The sequence below is a fragment of the Primulina tabacum genome, chromosome 1 (assembly GCF_025594145.1).
Source record: "Primulina tabacum isolate GXHZ01 chromosome 1, ASM2559414v2, whole genome shotgun sequence".
In the NCBI taxonomy this organism is placed as follows: domain Eukaryota; kingdom Viridiplantae; phylum Streptophyta; class Magnoliopsida; order Lamiales; family Gesneriaceae; genus Primulina; species Primulina tabacum.
This window is the reverse complement of record NC_134550.1, coordinates 28,466,717-28,490,722: the sequence shown is the minus strand read 5'-3', so window position 1 is coordinate 28,490,722 and position 24,006 is coordinate 28,466,717. Positions and strand designations below refer to the sequence as shown.

Sequence of the window (24,006 nt, the reverse complement as noted above, 5' to 3'; positions counted from 1 at the left end):
AATACCCAAAAGATAAATTCCCTTACCTTGGTTACTTGCTCTTGAGGATATGAAGATCACACCTCCAACTTGAAGATTCAAACCTTTGAAAGAAAGGAATTAAGTGAAAAAATGAAGAACCCTAGTTCCTAAGTCGATGGTTGCAAGAGGGAAGAGAGAAATGACTAACTTATTGGCTTAGAAACTCTTAAAAATATGTTTTCTACGCCAAATACATGGACCCCGTGCCCCCCTCCGTGTAAAGGTCCGTGTACACTCGGGAAATCACTCATTTTTCATGGCAAGACCCGGACCCCGTCTAGGGGTCCGTGTAGGGGTCCGTGTACCCACTGCCAGGGGCCAAAACTGCAATTGTTCTTGCGAATTAGCCAAAGTGGTAAACATGAACGTTGTATCCCTATATCGTTTCTTAAAGCTCCCCAAATTTCAGGTCATTTGGAGGTCTGAGTTAAGAGTTATGCCCATTCTACCAAAATGTATCAGTGCAGGAACAACGAAACACATGACACACTTCGGGCCACTTTTGACTCATCTTCCTCAACTCTTTGAACAAAACTCAAAATAAGAAAGTTGTAGCCTTGGATCTTAGCTTTCTAATGCAATTGGCCTCATGCCATTTGGATCAATATCCCATTCATTATGCTAAAAACCGTAACAGATACCAAAATTTTCATATCGTTTCTGCACCCCAAAAACATATTTGGCTCAAACCATCCAAACCATCAATCCAACTCCCAACATTATACCTTCATGACAACAACAACTCCTCAAATACACAACCATCTACTTAACCATACCAAAACCATACAATAAATAACCACGAATACAATGCAATAACCATATTGATGCTATAACATGCAATACCAACCCTTCCATCAACTATACTCATAAACCATAAAAATAACCATGATCAATAATAACTTAACCATATATCCATAACACCAAACCATAGAATAACATCATTGACAATAGGAAAGATAAAAGGTTGTGATATTACAAAAACTGCCCACATGCGACTTGTTGCGAAGAAGGTGGCCTGCCTGTGTCTTATGCCCGTAATGGTGTTGCTTATGCCGAAATCAAGAGGAAAATCATGACCATCTATTGGTGCATTGTTCTTTCTCCAGTGGTATTTGGATAAAAGTGTTAAAAGAGTTGGGTTTTCAATAGACATTCCCGAGTAAGGCACAAGACCTGTTTATTATGGAGCCAGGATTGCCCATAGCGAGAAGATATACGAGTTTCTGGTATATGATAACTCATTGCATATTTTGGTGGATATGGTTGGAAAGGAACAATAGAATATTCGAAGATGTATCGGAGTATGTGAACGAAGTCCGGGAGAAAATCAAATTCAGAGTCGCGAATTGGACGACTAAGTTGCCAGAGTATAACCATTTATGTATCTCAGACTTAGTTAGGGATTGGAAATTTGTATGATCATGATGATTGTATGGTAGTTTTTTCTTGATCTCCTTTGTAACAGGTCTTGCGGATTTCTCATCCACTTCTATTGTAAAACTTTCTATTATTATAATAAAGTTTAGTTTTCTATCAAAAAAAAATTTGAGACCAAGCACCTTCCTTGCTCCTGGAATTGATTCCATATTGATTACTAACTTTTCTAAAAGCTTAAACTGTGATAGTGGTGAGGATGCAATGTTTTTGGCCTCTATACTACCTAAAATTTTGTTCTGATTTAACTTATTGATCCCATTTTGTGAATTGTGATTTCAGTACGTTGATGATTTCATAGTTTGCTAAATTTCCTTCTTCACAATGAAACTTGGAAACAGGGTTTTGTCTGCCTCAGATGTTTTGATCATTGTACCTATCAGAGCAAAACCAGTGATTGCTGAAGTATCCAATTTTTTGGACAGTTGTTTGTTCTTGTGATATGAACCTGAAGGTTATTCATTTGAATAACCTTATTTCTAGACACGGACATGCATCATTCATTTGGGTGAATAAATTTATCTGAATGGTTGACAGTGTTAAAATCAAAGTCTGAAAAAAATAGCTTTTTTGATATTGGAATAACAGTAAATAATATAAGTATGCCCAAATTCCTACCTTACCCTCGGTTACTGAGACATATGGTGTCTTAGATTTGCCTCCCCCCAATAAGAAAAATAAAAAAGGCATGATAAAGCAGAGAATAAAGTTGTAACCTAGTAGCTTAGTCTATGAACTTACGAAAACCAAATAGGAGCAACTTACCTGAACAAAAATAGAGATAGGAATGTTTATTGAAAGCGAGAGCGTATATTCATTTTAAATTTATACCTTATTTGTGGTTTCATAAATTTAATATAGTTTATTTTTATCATGAGCTGATAAATCATGATCTATATCTCATCTTTTCCACTTGGATCATCATTTATTTGATAAAATTTACCTAGATCTGCATCTATTTGGTCCATACAATCTATTCCAAAATAATTTTTTTCTCTTTGTCAATAGGGTTCCTCTGACTAATGGTGGTTATCTAGTCATTGAACAAAAAGAGGCTTTGGTCTCCATTGATGTGAATGGGGGCCATTGCATGCTTGGTCAAGGAATGTCACAAGAGAAAGCTATTCTTGAGGTCAACCTTGCTGCTGCCAAACAAGTACTCTCAATCCAACTTTGCGCACCCTATTTTATGTTTTCCTATTTCATGGCTTGTGTTGCTCGTAAAATATGTGGATTTCGCTCACATAATGGATCATAAACCTTTTCGGGGTAAAATATTGTATCTTTTTGTCAATGACCCATCTTTGAAAACCACATGCATTGTGTGACCTGACCTGCAATTCAAGTTTGTCAATGCTGTTAGAAAATTTCTCGCTCTTAATCATTCCTTGTTATTTTAGCACTGAAACTTACATCTAAGTGTTAGCTCAAACTAAGTGCATCGACATTTCATCTGAAAGTGGACGACGACTAATTAAATTGTGAAATGGAAGCTGTATTTGGATCGTGTTTCTATAATTTTCAACTCAAAAGTTTTGAAACTAGGTTTTGAAAGATTCTTTTGAAGATGTATTTATGGTGAATTTCAGGAAGTTGATGTAATTTTATTATTTGTTTGGGAGCTGTATATTTATTAGAAACTATGTGGTGATAAATTGTGATAATGAATGAAAGTTGATGAAATTGACTGTTGAACTTGTGAGTGGAGAAAATTCTACTTTAAAGCCCAAAAGTATAAAGCCAAAGGCAATGTATGCTAATGCTAACATCATGACTAATTTCCAATTAACATTGAAGTGACAGACTTAGAGGAATGGGAGCAAATGCATGAGATATTCATGATCTGAAAAAGAATTAGATTCTTATAAATGAAGCAAAAACCGTCCTTGCTTATGAAAATGCAGAATGAGAATCTCAACAATATAATGATTGGACTGTAGCAATATTCTAATAAATTCCACAGGATGTTATTAATCGATGCAAATACCATGATAGCAAACTCAGAATGCCAAAAGTAAAAGGGAATATTATGCCGAATTTATAGAAAATATATGTGGGTTTTTAATAAAATTATAACGTAACTGCCACGTGGACTTCTTAGCTTCTTAAACTTATCATCTATGTAGCATGAACACCTTAACAAAAAAATTCTGAAGTATCGGACACAGATAAGAGGATATGGTAAAATCTGTGTTGTTGGCTTTTTTAGTGTTGACCAGTCAGATACGTTTTGGACAGGGCGAGGACACGCCACGGAAATGTTTTTCGGATATGTTTTGGCAAAAAAAATTTTGAGTTTTTTTTTTTGGCTTTTCTTTTTAAATCACTGCTCTCAAGCGCACGGTTGTCAATTTTTAATATAAGAGAGTAAAGTATTGTTTCCACGGGGAGTTATAAATAAAAGTATATCAGTACTCGTAATTATAATAGTCACGACTTTATCTAGAATAATCAATAAAATGTTTGGTCTGCTTAAAAGGAATTAACTGAAAATAAATAGGAGTTGAAGAACCGAATTTATGCAAATATCACAGAGAGAAAATATCTAGAAGAGTGATTTCACTTAGTTTCCACGATAACTATTCTCGATTGCCTTTATATTCATGAATTCCAGTCAATTTATGGCCAAGAATACTTAAATTATTTTATTCTCTCTTTCCCAAGTGACGAATAAAGTGTATAATTCAAACTTCAATTCAAACATTCCTAATAAGAATCTAAGTTCAGATGATATATGCAAACGATGTTCTTACATAAGCCCCACTAACGTTATACGCCTTCCAAATTTAACGATGTGTCTCTAATGATGCATAATTCTAGTCCCTCTCACGAATTGTAAATTAATCAGATAACAATCAATTTATAGCCAGTAAATTGAAATCGAATAAAAACTAGAAAACACAATTAAACCAAAAGAAATTCAATCATATAAACGACCGAGTCAATATTATTGTGTCAACAAAGCTATATTGTCCTCCAGAATTGAAAAGTTAGTGCATAACGAAATGTAAACAAAAACAAAACATGTTTGAAGATTAGACATCTAGATACAAGAACTAAAAAGGGGCGAAAGATTAGATAACAAATCAGAAGTGGCGTGTCTGTCCCCAGATTTGTCGTTCTTTGTCGTTGCGATCAATCCTGGCATTCCAAATCTTCTTCTCGCGTATCTTCTGCGTCTCTCCCTGATTTCTCTCCCAAAAACAACTCTCCATGATTCTGAAACCCTATTATCCTTTTTATATTTCGTCATAGCCTTTGAGTTGAAAGCCCAATTATTGATTCTCGCAGGCACTAGCGCCGCGGCGTTGCTTGGGCAGTGCCTAGGCGCCCGTCAGGTTCACAGCGTCGAGGCACCCGTCAGGTTCGGAGGTAGCGCCGCGGCGCTTGTGGTTCGGTAGTGATGGCACTCCAACGCCTGTTTTTTGCATATTATGGTGGTGTGGCGCTGGGTAAGTGGCGGTGGGGCACTTGTTTTCCTCCTAGAAGCCTTAGCGCTGCGGCATTTCTTCCTTGATGCTGACGGCGCTTGTGCATCAACAGTTCATCATCAAAAACACTTTTAATCGCCCTCAATCATCCGATAGTTTTTCATCTCTTGCACGACACAAAATCTACAAATACCATGCATAATTCTGTCCAAAACTAACATAATCATTTCTACCGCTTTTAAAACAAATTACGTGCAATTCTTGCACTTATCAAACCCCCTAAACTTGAACTTTTGCTAGTCTCGAGCTAAATAGAAATAAGAATTCAATCAAAAATCAATGCTAATAGCTATAACTCATGGATATGCAAACATTGACCTTGGCCTCCGAATTATCCATTTTCATGTAATTCACAATTACTCGAGAGTCACGTGCGTGTGTGATATGTCAATGTTCATTTACCCAATCTGTGAGGCCCGGGGCCGAAGAGGGCGGGGGGTGATCGCCGGTGCCATCAGTTGCACGGACAATGAGCGGCTCCTGGCAGGCTTCTAGGTGGAGGGAACATGAATGAACCGACCCACACGAGAATGAGAGGGATTCCGAGACTGTTCAATGTAATGGACTGTACAGTTGAAGAGGGCTTAAAAAATTTGATTTGTACTACTCATATCACGAAGGTGCATCTTCTTTTCGGTAGCGCATCACATAAGAACTCCAAAGTAAGCGTGCTTAACTTGGGGCAATTCTGGGATGGGTGACCTCCTGGGAAGTTTCCCAGGGTGCGTGTGAGTAAGGACATAAGCACGCTGGAAAGACTCGTCTTGGTACAGTGAGGACAGTCGTCGAATCTGGGGCGTTACAGTTGGTATCAGAGCCGACCTCTCTTAGTATGGTGTGGTTCGGGGACGAACCAAGCGGAAGCTGGTAGGCATGTGAGGCCCGGGGCCGAAGAGGGCGGGGGGTGATCGCCGGTGCCATCAGTTGCACGGACAATGAGCGGCTCCTGGCAGGCTTCTAGGTGGAGGGAACATGAATGAACCGACCCACACGGGAATGAGAGGGATTCCGAGACTGTTCAATGTAATGGACTGTACAGTTGAAGAGAGCTTAAAAGATTTGATTTGTACTACTCATATCATGAAGGTGCATATTTTTTTCGGTAGCTCATCACATTAGAACTCCAAAGTTAAGCGGGTGACCTCCTGGGAAGTTTCCCAGGGTGCGTGTGAGTGAGGACATAAGCACGCTGGAAAGACCCGTCTTGATACAGTGAGGACAGTCGTCGAATCTGGGGCGTTACACAATCGAATGCTCAAATAGATTCACAACACCTACTCGCCTTGTAAACTCAAGAAATCATCAGCTCAGTTCAACTCACACTTCATTAAGATGCAAATTCACTTACACAGATCACAAAAGACTTTAATGATGATTATTTGGCTCATAAGATATTCAACACAAGTACACAAAATTTGATGTCAGACACTAAGATGCTTACATGCAAATGATTAAAATCCATGCTTGCTAACCATGTTTCTCAGGTATCCATAAGCTTGACTTGAACAACTTTTCTCCACTAGTATATTGGATAAATGTGACAAGGTTAATAGGTCTTGTAGGCTTATAAGGTTAGGCTACGGCTCGTAGCTACAATAAAAGGTATGAAAATCAAAATTTGAGAGAAATATTTGAATTTTCAATCATTTTCACTCTCATTTCATTCACCATCCACTTATTATTTTTTCATCATTCACATCCTTCATTTCCCATATTTTTTTTCTTTTTTCACCACTTTGATTCATTCTTTTCATTGTTTTTTTTATTTCTTTTTCAACTTCTTTATACACATTTGTTTTTCTTTTCCTTTTCAAGGAGTGGATGAATCATTTCAACACCAATGAACTTATTTCTCTCAAAGTTAGGTTGGATAGTAAGTGTATAAGCTTCATTTGGTAGTTGTTGTGGGATATATAATAGATACAAGTGGAGGCTAATTGTATGTCATTGACACACTCCACTTGATTTTTAGTATGCTCAAAATGGGACAATAAAGATATTTCATTTTCATTTGGCAGGCTCGAAAGCTCGAACGGTTCCAAAGATTGCCTACATCATTCCTATGTCACATATTATTCGTATTTCGCCTCGAAAATGTTTAAGCAATTCTAGATTACCCTCAATCCATTAGTTATCTCATATAGATCAATCACATGCATTGTTCAACCGAAATGATATCTGAGATAGACACACAAAAAATTCAAGCATCTCACTCAACTCGAGGCTCAATGGGATAACAATCGATAATAAACAATGAAAACAGGCCCAAAGCTGTTGAAAAACAATTCCTAGATCATCTCCGTGTTCGCAAAAGTGTCAGTCAATGTCATGTGAGAATTACTAAAAATCAGATCTCCATTGTCTGTTTAGCATCAATGGTAAGTAAATTGTCTCTAACATCGATAGCATCAACAAACATGACATTGCAAAAGATATGACTCCCAAGTTATCATGAACACATATATGCTTCAGAACCACAACTTCATTCTCATTATCGGTCACACAATGACTTATCCATGACTCTTTTCTAACGAACCTATCATGCAGTAATCAAAATGACTTTTTATTTTTATTTTTTTCAACACGACTCGACTAGTCTCCCTACGAAATTTAAACACTTTTAAGTATTGTGCAGGAAATAACCAATCATGCAGTCCTCAAAAAAAATTAATCAACTTTAACTCAAACAAGCAAAACAAATATTTCACAACCCCCAAAACTTAAGTACGTGCATTTTCCCTAATGTACAGTAATAAACCAAGAAAACATGGGATCACGTACCTTGCACAGCGAGCATAAGGACTCGCTGTCCTCGCCTGACAACTTGACCTCCTCATCAGAATCATACTTGTCATCATCCTCGATGGGTCGGTGTAAAAACGATGGCGGAGGCGGGAATGGCTCGTCGAAGGCACTGGTCGCAGGAAAGCGATATGAAAGCACACGGTAAAATCGGTGCATGTAATCCATGTGCTCACGAGTAATCCACCACTGTCTCCTCATCATGCTCTCCAGATCGTCGAGACGCTCGTGCGTGGTCTATCCCCGCCCGGTACCTGCCTGTCGTACCTGTGGTGCCCGTGGGGTGGGCTGTGGATTGTGCTCCACTCCCAGTTGACATTTTGGGCATAGATTTCATGGGGCCTTTTCCCTTTCTTTTTGTCATTCTTATATTTTATTAGCTGTGGATTATGTCTCAAAATGGGTGAAAGCAATTGCCACAAGTACTAATGATGCTCGTGTTGTACCCAAGTTCGTGCATAAGAATATCTTCACCAGGTTTGGAACACCGAGGGCCATCATAAGTGATGAAGGTACGAATTTTTGCAATAAGATTTTCAACTCACTTTTGGCTAAATACAGTATGAAACATAAGGTGGCATTAGTATATCATCCTCAGTCGAATGGACAAGCTGAAATATCCAAACTAAACAAATATTGGAAAAGACTGTCAACATTAAATGGAAAGATTGGTCACTCAAGTTGGATGATACGCTGTGGGCATACCGAATTGCGTTCAAGACACCTATTGGTATGTCTCCCTATAGGTTGGTTTTTGGAAGTCATGTCATTTGCCGCTAAAATTGGAGCACCGAGCATTTTGGGCAGTAAAGAAGTTGAACTTTGATTTGAAAGCTTCTAGCGATATCAGAAAACTGCAGCTGAATGAAATGAAGGAATTTCGCAATGACGTATACGAGAATGTCAAGATCTACAAAGAGCAGACCAAGAAGTGGCATGATAAAATCATTGTGCAAAGAGAATTTGAACCGGGACAACGTGTGTTACTTTTAAATCTCGTCTGAAGTTGTTTCCTGGTAAGCTGAAATCGCGTTGGTAAGGGCCATTCGTTGTGGAGACAATGTATCCTCATGGGGCCATTGAGCTAAAGTGCAGTGATGGAAGAACCTTCAAAGTGAATGGATAGCGGGTTAAACCTTACTACGGCACTGAAGTGAGGAACGTCGACAATTTTAGTTTGGGCGAACCGAATTGAGCGGGCTGGTGACAGTCATGCTGACGACGTTAAACAAGAGCTTGTTTTGAGGCAACCCAATCAGTATCTATTAATGCTTTGTTATTTTCTTTATTTTTAGTAGTATGATTTTTTTTGCGTTTTTATGTTATTGAATTATGCATGTGAAGATTAAACTTTCATAAGTGTTTTTTTTATGTAGGTCAGGGTTGGAAAGGGTCGTGAAAGGAGCCCAAGTGATCAAAATTTCGGAAGTAATAGTGCCCAGGCGCCACTTACTAAGCGCCGCAGCGCTTCTTTTGTGCGAAGAACAGGCGCCACAGCGCTATTTATCCAGCTGCCTCAGCGCTGAGCTTTCGAAGGAATCAGCGCCGCAGTGCTTAAAAGGATGAAGTAAGCGCCGCGACGCTACTTTACAAGCGCCACAGTGCTAAGTCGTGATATAAGAAAAAAAAGGGCGTCCGAAATTTCATTCCACCCCTAAACATAAACACAGCACCGCGCTTCCCCTCCCACGCCAACACAAAAATCGTCCCTCGTCATCAAACTTACTATCAAAACACTACAATACTCCACACAAATCATTCTAAAGTCTATTCCATCTTCATATCTCACTTGCAAATTTTCCTTGGGCTCAAGGATTTCAACGAGAATTTTCAAAACGAGTCGACCCTGGACGAAGTGCAAGCAAATTTTGGTCCCCTATCATAAGGTAATTGTGTTTGGTGTTGTGATTCTCGATTTTCATGCTTTGAATTTGATGGAATTGAGTTCTTGAGTTGTGCACATAAGATGTTTGATAAATTGTTTAAGTGAAGTTGTTCTTGGTGCTTGTTGGATTAGGTTATTGCATATTGTAGAAGAATTGGTGCTCGAAAGATTGTTTTGATATTGTGATAACTATATTGTTGGAATTGTTGTTGTGTGAGGCGTGGTTGTAGAGACGAGTGCTATCGAGCGAAGTTGTTATTTGAGTCGAATCATGCTGTCGAAGAAGAAGAGTAAAAGTGGTCTAGGTGGGGATGGTGAGTCGTCATCGGCTAGTTTTGATGGACGACGGTTTTGGGATGCTATTGTCGCTGAGAATTATACGAAATTACAAGGAAAGAGTATGCAGCGTTAGAGGAGGATGGATCAGAGCTACCCGGACTGTGATACATTGGTTCTTGCTCGAGGGTTACACTGGGATGAATTTGTGAAGCCGCCTGCGGATGCTGTGATGTCCCTTGTTAGGGAATTCTACGCAAATTTAAAGGTAAAGCACGAGGACTATCACGTGAATATTCGAGGGCAGGTGGTTGCCTTTGACAGTTAGACGATCAACTCGTTGTACTCGATGCCAGACTATGACAGAGACGAGTACACGACATTCATGAGAGATGCCTACCCATACAGGGCGATCATTGCTACCGTTTGTGACGTAGTGTAATTTTCTGTGTGGCATCCATGGTGCGAATTGCGTAGTAGATTGCCTTAAACATCTGTTCTCTTCTTTGGCCCATAACAATGCCAAATGCATAGTCAATTGCATCACACATTAATTCAAAGGGCTCCTTCCAGTCCAATACTATCATAATCGGTGTTGTTACCAATGCTTTCTTGATCTTCTCGAAAGCCTGCAAACAGTCATCATCAAAGATAAAAGCAGACTTTTTTCAAGCAAATTACATAGGGGTTTAGTGATTTTTGAGAAATCTTTAATAAATCTACGATAAAACCCCGCATGTCCTAGGAAACTCCTGATTCCTTTGATGTTCTTCGGTGGAAGAAGCTTTTCAATTGCGACGACCTTGGCTCTGTCTACCTCTAATCCCCTAGAGGCTTGAAGACACTTTATGTCCAAGAACAATATCCTCGTGGACCGTAAAATGACATTTCTCCCAATTAAGAACCAAGTTCTTTTCTTGACATCTCTGCAACACAAGGGAAATGTTATGTAAACAGTGATCAAATGAAGGGCCAAATACCGAGAAGTCGTCCATGAAGACTTCCATGATTTCCTCCACTATGTATGCAAATATGGCGATCATGCACCTCTGGAAAGTAGCAGGCGAATTGCATAGCCCAAAAGGCATCCTCCTAAAAGCAGGCGTGCCATAAGGACACGTGAATGTAGTTTTCTCCTGATCTTCTGGTGCTATAGCAATTTGGTTATAACCTGAATAACCATCTAAAAAGCAATAATGACAATAACCAGCAAGTCTATGAAGTATCTGATCAATAAAAGGCAACTGGAAAATGATCTTTACGTGTGTCATTATTTAACATCCTATAATCAATGCATACTCGCTAACCAGTCACAATACAAGTAGATATTAATTCATCGTTCTCATTTCTTACCACAATTATTTCACCCTTTTTAGGCACTACTTGCACAGGAGACACCCAACTACTGTTAGAAATAGCATAAATCACACCAGCATTCGACAGTTTCAGCACCTCATTTTTTACAAACTCTTTCATCACTGGATTCAACCTCCTCTGGTGATCCACATAAGGAGTATACGAATCCTTCATCAAAAGTTTATGCATGCATGTAGTGGGACTAATTCCCTTAATATCAGAAATCGATCATCCAAATGCATTTTTAAACTTCCTCGACACTCTCAACAATTTAATCTTTTTCATAAAAAGTAAGGGAGGAAGAGATGATTACCGAACATATCGACTTCTTACCTAAGAATCCATAATCCATAGCAAAGATGGCTTGGCAACTCTTTCAAATCAAGAGAAGATGATATTACCTCTGTTTGCTCTTCTACCTTCAAATCCTCGAGCGGTGCATCCTTGTTTCTTTCTTTCTGCAACCCATCAAGAGCCAAAAGTTTCTCTTTAACTTCCCAATCATCTTCCTCAGTAGTTCCAGTAGCACCAGCCAAACATCTCTCCAAGGGATCCTTAGTTCCTGCACAATCAAGAGACAAACATGAGTATATAACATCAATGCTTTTACACGTACTTATCTCATTTGATCCCCTCATGGCATGATAGATATTAAAAATAACTGCTTCTCCACCAACTCTTAAGGTGAGTTCTCCCTCATGCACATCTATCAATGCTCTCCCAATCGCTAGGAACGGTCTCCCAAAGATTAATGGAGGATCATGATCTTCTTCCATATCTAGAATTACAAAGTCAGCAGGAAAAATAAATTTATCCACGTTTACACGTACATCTTCAACGATCCCACGTGGATACGTGAGACTTATGTCTGCAAGCTGCAAGGTTACAGTGGTTGGTTTAACCTCTCCAAGCTCCAACTCCATGTAAATAGAAAATGACATCAGATTAATACTCGCTCCTAAAATCACGTAAAGCTCTACTATATTGAGTACCACTGATAAAGCAAGGAATAGTAAAACTCCCTGGATTTTTTAATTTTTGTGGTAGCTTCTTTTGCAGAATGGCGCTACACTCCTCGGTCAGCTTCACAGTCTCATACTCCTGCAGCTTCCTCTTCTTAGACATCACATCTTTAGTGAAGTTTGCATAGTTTGGCATTTGTTCCAACGCGTCCACAAATGAAATGTTGATGTGAATCTTCTTGAAAACTTCTAAGAACTTTGCAAACTAATCATCAATGTTCTTATTTAAACCTCTGAGGGTATGGAAGGGTCGGTTTCAATATAAGAATCCGTTTAACTTCACTCTAATCTTGGACTCCTCAATTTTCTTCTCCTTTCTATCCTTACACTCATCCTCTTCTTCAACTATCTTCTCATTTTCCACTATCTCCTCGAGTCTTCAAATTCAAGTTCTTTACCACTCTTCAAGGTGACTGCCTTGCACTGCTATCCTGGATTTACTTCAATGTTACTAGGAAACTAATCTCTGTTTTGATCTTTCAATGCATTTGCCAGATGTCTAATCTGTGTCTCTTTTCATTGTGGCATCCATATTTCCCATGTGAGTCTCCATACTATCTAGACGAGACTCATTCCTAGCCATCCTCTTTCTAGATTCTACAACAAACATCCCAACTAAATCCTCAAACGAAGGCTTTCTTTCCCTCTTTGATGTATTGAACCCCGGTGGAGGATTCAACACATTCTTATTATTTTCATATGAAAAATTCTCATGATTTATTAATTCAGGATGATAAGTATTAGGGGGAAGGTTACCTCGATATCCTCCGTAGCCACCAAACTTTCGGTTGTTGTTATATTGAGCTTCTTCAGGAAGATGAGGTTCTTCAACAACCTGTGCACCTTCAGTGTCTGATGTGCTCACATTATTCATAGCTGCAATATGCGTAGTCAATGCTGAAACTTGGGCAAATGAGTGATATAATAGGATCCACAGCATAAACTCCAACTGTCTTCTTTGCTCCAGGCCTCTCAGACGGCCACTGGTAGCTATTAATAATCATATGCTCAAGCAAGTCATAAGCTTGATCAGGAGATTTGGCAAAGATCGTGCTACCAGCTGCTGCATTCACAGTTCCTCATGTCTGCCCATTCAGACCGTTGTAGAATAATTCAATCTGTGCCCAGTCTTCAAAACCATGATTCGGGCACCTTCTCAGCAACTCTTTATACCGTTCCCACGTCTCATACAGCTGCTCAAAGTCAGTCTGCCTAAAAGTACTGATCTCGATCTTAAACTGTGCAGACTTCGCAGGGGGAAAATATTTAGCAAGGAACTTCGTTGCTAACTCCTGCCATGTCGTGATGCTCCCCAAGATAGGCGATTGGAGCCATCCTCTTGCCTGGTCCCTGAGAGAAAACGGAAACAAACGCAGTCTAATAATATCATCAAATACATTATTCATCTTTATCGTATCTGTGATCTCTAGGAAAGTCCCCAAATGAACGCGAGGATCTGCAGAAGCGGTTCCTACAAACTGGTTCTGCTGAACCATATTTATCAGTGCAGGCTTCAGCTTGAAATTGTTTGCATTTATTGTCTCCTGAGCAATGCCAGAATAATGTGTTGATCACTGGTTTGAAGTGATCTCTGATGGGTATAGCTTCTGGCGAGTTACGTCTAGCGTCCTCTCTGTTTTCGGCCAATGCTTTGATCTCTTATCTTCTCATTTTTCTTAATCTTCTTGCAGTTCTTTCGATCTCAGGATCAAAGATAAGCAAGTTAGGACTTCGCGATCTTTGCATTCACTGTCAAACAGAGAAAATGATCAAATCAGTGATTATTATAATAAAACAAAAAGAACTCTAAATTAAAATTTAGACTAATTGGTAACAATACTGATATAAATTTAAATTTGACACTCCTCGGCAACGGCACCAAAAACGTGTTGCGTATTTTCAGCTCGCAAGCGCACGGTTGTCAAGTTTTAATATAAGAGAGTAAAAGTATATCAATGCTTATAATTAAAATAGTCGCGACTTTATCTAGAATAATTAATAAAAGGTTTGGTCTGCTTAAAACGAATTAACTGAAAATAAATAGGAGTCGAAGAACCGAATTTATGCAAATATCAGTGAGAGGAAATATCTAGAGGAGTGATTTCACTAAGTTTCCACGATAATTATTCGCGGTTGCCTTTATATTCATGAATTCATTTCATTTAATGGTCAAGAACATTTAATTATTTTATTCCCCTTTCCCAATTGACGAATAAAGTGTATCATTCAAACTTCGATTCAAACATTCCTAATAAGAATCTAAGGTCAGATGATATATGCAAACGATGTTCTTACCTAAGCCCCGCTAACTTTATACGCCTTCCAAACAATATAAACATTTAACGATGTGTCTCTAATGATCCATAATTTAGTCCTTCTCCCGAGCTGTAGAATTGATCAGATAACAATTAATTTACGGCTAGCAAATTGAAATCGAATAAAAACTAGAAAACACAATTAAACCAAAAGCAATTCAATTATATAAACAACTGAGTCAAAATTATCGTGTCAACAAAGTTAAATCGTCCTCTAGAATTGAAAAGTTAGTGCATAATGAAATCTAAACAAAACAAAGCATGTTTCAAGATTTACACATCTCGATACAAGAATTAAAAAGGGCGAAAGATTAGATAACAAATCAAAAGTGACGTATATGTCCCCAGATTCGTCGTTCTTCGTCATTGTGATCAATCCTGGCGTTCCAGATCTTTTTCTCATGTATCTTCTACATCTCTCCCTGATTTCTCTCCAAAAAACGGCTATCCCTGATTCTGAAACCCTATTATCCTTTTTATATTTTTTCCGAGCCCATAAGTTGAAAGCCCAATTATTGATTACGCAGGCACCAGCGCCTAGCAGCGCCTGTCAAGTTCTGAGGTAGCGCCGGCGGTTCGGCAGTAATGGCGTTTGCGGCGCTGATTCATGGCGCTGCGGTGCCTGTTGTTCGCAAATTATGGAGCTGCGGCATTGGGTAAGTGGAGCTGCGGCGCTGGTTAGGTGGAGCTCCGGTGCTTTTTTCCTCCTCGAAGCTTCAGCGCTTCTTCCTTGACGCTGCGGTGCTTGTGCATCAACATTTCATCATCAAAAACACCTCGAATCGCCCTCAATCATCCGATAGTTGTTCATCTCTTGAACGACACAAAAACAACAAATACCACGCATAATTATGTCCGAAACTAAAATAATTCAAATGGATTCTCATATAAATTACGTCCAATTCTTGCACTTGTCAATAATATTTATATATATTTTTAATAATTGTCATATTCTAGCGTATCGTGTCTTATATTTTCAAAATTTGTCATATCGCCATATCCGTATCGTATTCGATACGATACTCGTACCCGTGTCATGCAACGTAGCTTATCATGACTTCTCTTCTCTCTGTCGTGTGATTTCATCTCATCCTTCTTTCCCACAATTGAAATAAGCATTGTATTCTCTTCAGAGTTCTTCTCGAGTGTTGCATCCGGCCAGAATTGTGAAACTTTCCTCGGTTCTTTCTCAAGAATTTTCCAAATTTCTTCACAAACAATGACATAGTATCATTGCTTATCTGTTCGGCAGACCTTTCTGATGATTCGACAGAGGCTGCAGCTAAAGCCTTAGTCACCTTTGAAGTTGATTCTTCACCTATTCTTGTTCTTAGTTCAAATTCATTGGCCTTTAAATCTGCAAACATATCATGCAATTCTAATTGTTTAAATCCTTCTATTCTGTCATGAAAATTGTTTTGACATCCCACTCTCGGCAGAGCCCTCATCACCTTGAGTTCTACTTCCTTCTTGAAATAATCTCTGTCGAGGCCCAATATTCCATATTTTGAATATAATGGCCATTAGTTTCCAAACAGTCGATTTCCAAATTTTTGCCATTAAATGGTCCTGCCATTTGCATCTATTTCTGAATTAATGACTCATATAAGATCACAAAGTATCACGCATCTTGATATGCCATTAAACGAAACTTGAATAACTCCATGGCCCTGTTTTATAAGAATAATCTTGATATGGTTAGGAATATTAATTTCACCAATATATTTGTTTGTTCTGTAATTACAACTTCCTGTCATTCTCCCTGAGGTAAAGCACATAAATTTCTAAACAAGACCAAGGTTAAATAATGAACTCCTTGAGGGTGTGTTGGCAAGAAAGTTATCTTTTATTAACTGTTTTTTGTCAATGTATGATAATGGAGATGAAAGTTTAGCAAAAAGTTCCTATGCAACTGTTTGTTTTTATTTTTATCAAATTGGACATGCTTACACCACCGATGCACTTCATCAGACATTCAAATTTTACTACTTTCTTGTTCTTGTATATGATGCTATATTGCACACTTCCAAACATTGATGTTTATTTGTTTAATCTAACTGCACAGCCGGAGTTCCTTTTGATGATGTTTTCACATAACTATATTTTGCATGATTTTCGACATTTAAGTTGGGTGTGCTTTATGATTGTAGATTGCTAGAGAATTAAGGTTGAGAGACATTGGTGGAATAATTTGTTAGAGTAGATGTCCTGCAAGCCAACTGTTGGCTAGGGATTTTATTGACTCGGTTGTAATTAACAATCTTTATTTTAATATAATTCATCATTTCATTGTTTGTTATTTCTTTATCTGTATACCCATGTTATCAAACATAGATAAAGACCTTGATTATACTTTAATAAAAATGAATCGTAATTCGATGTTGAAACTCGTTTGTAAACACTGTATGATCTAAATTCGTTCCTAGTCGATTTAGCCGCCTAAAACATGGATAAAGGTCGCTTGAGCTCGAGACTAGCATATGTGATGTTGTGTACTGCATTTCTTAGTAAGGGCATAGAGATGTCCAAACATGCAGATGGGTAGTCATATGATGATTATACCGAACAACCCTCCCTCGGACTTTCCAAGTGGTTATCATTCATCGAGAGGATAAGTCCGTGGTTATGATTGTACACCATTAGTCCTTACGACCCGGGACAAAACTGAGGCTCTATATGCTAGGGCTGTGCTTTGACTCGTTTACCGGCTCCATGAGAGTCATCAGGTGGCGAGGTTGGGTACAGTTGCGACACATATAGGAGCCAGTGCATTGTAGTCGGGGATTCACCGCTCACCTACGGGTGTGGATATCCTATGTGATCTAATGAAATAATAGTGCATGGAATCTCTGGCCAGAGTACGAGATGTACGTTGGAGAAGGAGTTCTCCAAATAGTACACGCGATGCCACTATTATAGTTATCACATAGTTATCGAATTAATATGCAACCCTCGATGAAACAATGGTTGCAGATTCGATCGGGATATATGAGATGAAGGGACCATACTGTACGTTAATCATAATCTATTGGTTCTTGCAGGCACTATGAGTGATACCTATGGGATCATGGGGCGATGCTACTAGACGCTCTTACCATGATCCGATGGGTGCAATCATAAATGAGTTCTGACATTCTTGATCAAGGTGTTGATGAAAAGAATGAGGCTAACTAGGGTAAGCCCGAATAAAGGATTATGTCCTGAATCACAAAGAGTTGTGAACCCACGGCTAGCTGTATCCCTGAACCATTTAGGGTCACACAAGTACTGGATTGTTTGTTCCCGTTGAGAGAATAAATTCAAGAAGTTGAATTTATATTATATAGTAAATTCAAGGAGTTGAATTTATGATAAGTAAATTTTGAGAGAATAAATTCAAGGAGTTGAATTTATAAAATTTGAGAATTTAATTTATTAAACTCAAATGTTGGGTTTAGTAAATATTAAATTTTGAAAGTGATGAAAATTCAAGTAGTTGAATTTATAATTTAAAAATTAAATTCAAGTGTTGAATTTATAGTGTATTTAATTTATTAAGCTCAAAAGTTGAGTTGATTAATTAATTAAATATGGTGGATAATATGTTTAATGGGCTTGTAGGAGTACAAGTTCAACATATTAAATAATTAAAGTTATTAATGGGCCTTGATTAATAGGATTAAACTAGTATGACTAGCACAATTAATTAATCAACCCAATTAATGTTAATTAAAGGCCCAATTATTATACTATGATAATTAGGTCATGGGTTAATATAAATAAGAGTAGAGTAGAGAAACCCTAACTGAAACAACCCCACTCCCATGACAATTAATTTAAATAAATAACATACGCGGAAGCATTACAATTTAAAGGAAAGAGTACTATTTGCACCATAAACATTTCAAACTTTTAACCATAGCCGTTTACAAAACCATCATCAACATATTTTCAAAAATCACCCCACATTTTCTCACAAGATTCAAGTTACCAAATACGTGATATTTTAAACTTTCAATGTTAACCAAAATAATGGTTACATAACAAAAGTTCAAAAGTCTTTCCCTTCAACTTGCTATATGACTTCTCCCCCCTCAGACAATCCACTTAAATCCTTTTTATCACCTGCATCACATGACATTAACTGGGATGAGACAAAACTCAGTAAGCAGAAAGCTGTACATAACAAATACACATACATGGCTTGGCTTGAAACATGGCTATGGAAATGGCAATGAAAATCGAACAATACCATCTTCAATGAAAAATACAAAATCAAGGCAACATAGATGGTATAACATGGCACGAATTAAAGGAAAGGAAATGATAGTTTTGTGACCTGTGACCTGTGACCTGTGCATAGTATCTCTTTGATATATAAATATATCAAAACTGTGAGAGATACTCATAATCATGTGATTGGCCAATGACATGCATGAATTACTATCATTCCTTGGCTTTAATCATAGGAAACTTCATTGGGACATTTTAGCAAACACTTGGTAAGCAACAATAGAGTACTAGCTCCTTATCAATGAATTCAATGATATTCTTGGCTCAATGAACAAATAACAATACATACATCAATAATCTAACAATGGAAGGAGCTAGACATCAATAAACATGGCTTATATACATATATATCATGTGAGCATTAGAAGGAAAAGCTTCTACTTACAACCCAACAACCAAAAGATGGCTAAGGTGATCTTGAATGATTCCTACAACAATAAACACAATAATAACTATGAATCATTAACATTAATCCAAAGAATCCATCAATTTCACTTAACCCTTCACATAACCTTAATATTAAAAACCCTTCCAACTCCAATACTATAATCCTTACCTTATAGCTTGGAGGAAACGGTGGAAACCACTAAGAATACAACTAAAATCATTGACTTGGAGTGGAAGATATAATTTGGAAAGAAAAACTTTGAAGGGAAAAGAAGTAAGAACCGATGCAAGGGAATGGGAGGAAGATAGATTATGATAGAAGCCTCTAGAATCAAGTTATAAGCCATCAAAATCCATCAAAAACGTGTTTTCTAGGCCATAGACACGGACCCCGTGCCCCCCTCCGTGTATAGGTTCGTGTACACTCGGGAAATCACTCATTTTGCATGGCCAGACCCGGACCCCGTGTAGGGGTCCGTGTGGGGTCCGTGTACCCTCGGCCCAAGGGCCAAAACTGCACTTTTTCTTCCGAATTAGCCAAAGTGGTAAACATGAAAGTTGTAGCCCTATATCTTTTCTTGAATCTCCCCAAATTTCAGGTCATTTGGAGGTCTGAGTAAAAAGTTATGTCCATTCTCCCAACATGTGTCAGTGTAGGAACAACGAAACACACGACACACTTCGGGTCACTTTTGGCTCGTCTTCCCTAATGATTTGAACAAAACTCAAAACATGAAAGTTATAAGCCTTATATCTTATCTTTCTAATGGAAGTGACCTCACATCAATTGGATCAATATACAAAATATTATACTAAAAACCACAACTACTGCCACATTTTTCATACCGTTTCTACACTTCCATTTCCTATTTGGCTTAAGATCAACTTTCTATTCTACCCATTCACTTCCATAATCATCACCAACTATGAAGATGATTCCAAAACAATAACCATAAACAATGACCATATAATAATCATTCCAATAAACATATTTCCTAAACGCCCAACAAAAAATAATATTATAAACAATAAAATGCTAAAAGGTTGGGATATTACACTAACCACCACCTCAAAGTGATTTTCGAAAATCACACACCTCCTCTCTCAAATATTTCGGCCTCCTTGAAATATTTTAGGGTTTGAGCTGTCTCTCGATATTTAATCTCCATCGTAAATCTCTTCCAATATTTCTAGTGCAATTTGGAAGAGGAACATACAATTCAGTCGTGGACTTGATAGGAGGATCAAACAAGGACTCCCTTGAAGAAAGTTCGTAGGGAATCAACAAGAGCTAATCCGTTTATACCGGATTAGTTGGAGTCCAGTAATTTATTCACCGAAGGTATAATTTCTAACATCCTATGCATGTTTTGTTAAAATCATACGAGCGTCCAAAGCAAATAAAATTTTGATTGTCAAAATAAATAAAAAAATTTTAAAACTTCCGCTGCGTTTGGGCGTGTAGAAAACCAGATCCAACATAATTGTGGTAGATTTCATTGATATGATGGATGATTGTAAGTATCACATTCCGTAGTTTCTTGGTTCACTCAATGTATGACTCACCATGTTGAGATATTGTAGTAGAACAAAATTTTTATTTAATTTAGCATTTGTCTTAGTTATCTACTGGAAAAAAAATATTTCTCTAGTGGCAAGGCCATTGTAAAACCTGGCATGAGGTAGTTTTCTAATTTTCCCATGTTAATTACATTCTAATGATTCTCTTGTCAAGCACAAGAACATATTCAAAAACTCAATTATTCATTCACTCTTCTCTGACCCATTCCCATTCCCATTCCCAGATATTTGTCTTCTGAGATAGTCTTCTCTTCCGATTTTTTTCTTCTAAATCCATGTCCTTTTCACATGCCTCAAAATTTAACTGGCATTGTTTGAAATGGGACTATAGGAAATATTTGTCAGTGCAAAATGGAAATAATTTGTGATCACTCCAGATGGAATTTCAGATGTAAATTTGAAAAGGAAAGTTTAGATTTGCATTTATCCATTTTCGTTCTAACATAATATCTATTTGGCAACGAATAAGCTACTCATATATGAAGAAGCTAAGAAGGCTGTCGAGAGGGACCAATCAACTTTGACAGTTTCTGAATTATCTAGGCATGGACTTATGGAAATAACCCGAAAACGTGTATGATATGCTAATCAATTGTTTTCCTTCTGATATATTTCTTTCATGATTTTTATGAAAACATGATTGAAGAGTTACCTTTCTGCTATTAGAATTTTGGTACAGACAAGAGAATGAACTAATTGAATTTTGATATTTATTAGAGGATTGTTGTTCTAGCCTTCTGTAGTGAACTCTAAATCTATGGGTTACTTTTCTTTCTTTTGGGATACATACCACAACCATATACATTATGTAAGTACCTTACCTTATGCCATATACGAAACTAAAATTACTGATCAGATATGGACTTTGCCTAACTTTTCTACTGGTGTTGTTTTGTTCTTTGTTTTTCTAATCTAAACCGCTAAATTAAGCTAAACCTTGTAATGAAAGATAACTTGGGGTAGTAAATGAAAACAAGTCATTCACATGTTTCACCTTTTTTCATCAATACTAGATTGAGCCCCAAACACTGTTCTTTTGTTGTTACATCTGTACCACATCTGTACTATATGGGAATATCCTGTAGGTTCGATCTGTAATTTTTATGGCAAATTTGGTCGTATCTCTTGTGCCTGTGTAGGTTAGTCTTAGTCCCACAATCGGTATTTGGTTTGTATATATTGAGATTTTCTGAAACTAAATCACTTGGTGGGCATCTAATTAAAGAAAAAACACTTGTTACGAGATGCAGAAACATGGATTTCAGAATCTTTGACTGCAAAGTGGAATTCTTAGACTCTACCAACTTATAATTATACTCAACAGGTACGACCTAGCGTGACATTCATGATCAGTGAACCATGTGCCTGCTGTCATGCAACTGGGAGAGTGGAAGCTTTGGAAACTTCATTTTCCAAAATTGAACATGAAATCTGCCGGCTCCTGGTGAGTAATTTTCTTTGAAAGCTGGGTTATTACTTATTAGAATGATGTTTGTGATATTTCCGGAAAATTACTGTATTTCGGGAATCACTTTTTCCATGCCCTTTGAGCTACGTGTAGGATTTTATTTTTTTCCTCTCGTGCATGCTTTATAGTTCCTATCCATTTGTGGCATCTTTAGTCTATAATCTTACTCATATTTTTCTTTATTTTATAAACCTTTAAGTTTTCTATTGCTTTATGTTTTCCTTTGATCAGTCTATTATGGACCAAAAATCTGACCCGGAAAACGCTAAATCTTGACCGCGATTCATCTTAAGGGTTGACCGACATATGTGTAACTATTTGACGTCGGGAAAGAGGACAAGACTTGCAGTTTTGAGTAGTTCTTTAAAAGTTTGGATCCTCCTGAAGGTATTGAAATTAGTTTCAGACTCTCTGGAACTGCTGCCAGCATGTTTTGATAATTTTGTTCACCTTAATTTGAAAGATAAACTAAGTTCACCGCTTCACTAATGTGTTTAAAATGTGTTCAATTCGGTATTCTGCTTATTAGAAAAATCAAAATTGCATGCTTCTTGTAATTTCTCTAATTTTTTTGAGTAGGGTAGGATACTATATCGTAAGTTTTCAAGTGTAATTCATTTTACCCAGTAGAAGTCATAATCAAGTTAAGAACACATTTCGCCAGGAGTGAGTTAATATATAAATAGCATTTTATATATGTTTTATAGAATCCATCTAATGACATCTCAAAAGATCTGAATGACGCTAAAATGATCAATAGGGGTTCCCATTTCCTTGTTTTCCGTTATCCTGATGGCAAGTACAACAGGATAAGCTTTTATCTTTTATCTTTTTTGTTTCCTGATAAAAGATATTTTCTGCAATGAGAAATGCACGTATTTAGCATGGATCAGATGGTGCACCCCTTTTCAGATGTCTCTTTTAAAAAGTTTTAATATATTATACTCTGAAACCATCTCAAAGAAATGCTGAATGACACCGGTGCGCTGATTCGTTTCAAATGGATCAATTTTTGCTTTCTGCTTTGAGAATTTTATTGTTGCGCGAATTTGTTCATCAGGTTGCTAGGGGTCTTAGCCGGGGGACATTTGAGCTAAAACATCTGACAGATCACAATTTACCCAAGAACCAACACCAAGTTGCTATCTCTGTGCTGCGGCCAACTCCAAGAAAGTAACTCTCTTACCCATCAAGTGGAAAACAGGTGGAAAATGATTAATTGATGATTGATTATACAATGTTTGCCTGCAGTTGTTGTAACGCCCCGAAAATTTAAAGGTTCACGCAAACCACATGCATGCAATTATTAAATTCTTTTGTATTTTAATTAAATGTTTTAATTGCATTAATTAATTATGTTGTGCATATTTGCATGTTTAAAATATATTTTTCTACATTGTTGCATAAAAATGTATTTTTAAAGGTTATTCGAGTTGCGATCGAGGAACAGAGACCGAGGGCTGAAAAGCGTAAAATGTTTTTATTAAATAATTATTTTTAATTATTTAAAATATGATTGTGGGTTTTTCTTATTTTTGAAAATAAGGGGTTTTGAGGTGATTTTATACGTCGGAACTTAAATTTTATCGGTGTTGGTTTTTCAACAAAAATGCAAACGTATCGGCAAACTGGCTAATAAATTCACAAAATATTTTTACCAAAACTATTTTAATATTCTAATTAAATCTTAATTAAG

The 24,006-nt window shown here is 37.4% G+C and overlaps 1 pseudogene; it reads left to right on the top strand.

Annotated features, from left to right (window-relative positions):
• Nucleotides 1–23,669, top strand: part of LOC142507150 (ribonuclease E/G-like protein, chloroplastic) — a 69,476-nt pseudogene extending 45,807 nt beyond the window's left edge.
• The last annotated feature ends 337 nt before the right edge of the window (nucleotides 23,670–24,006 follow it).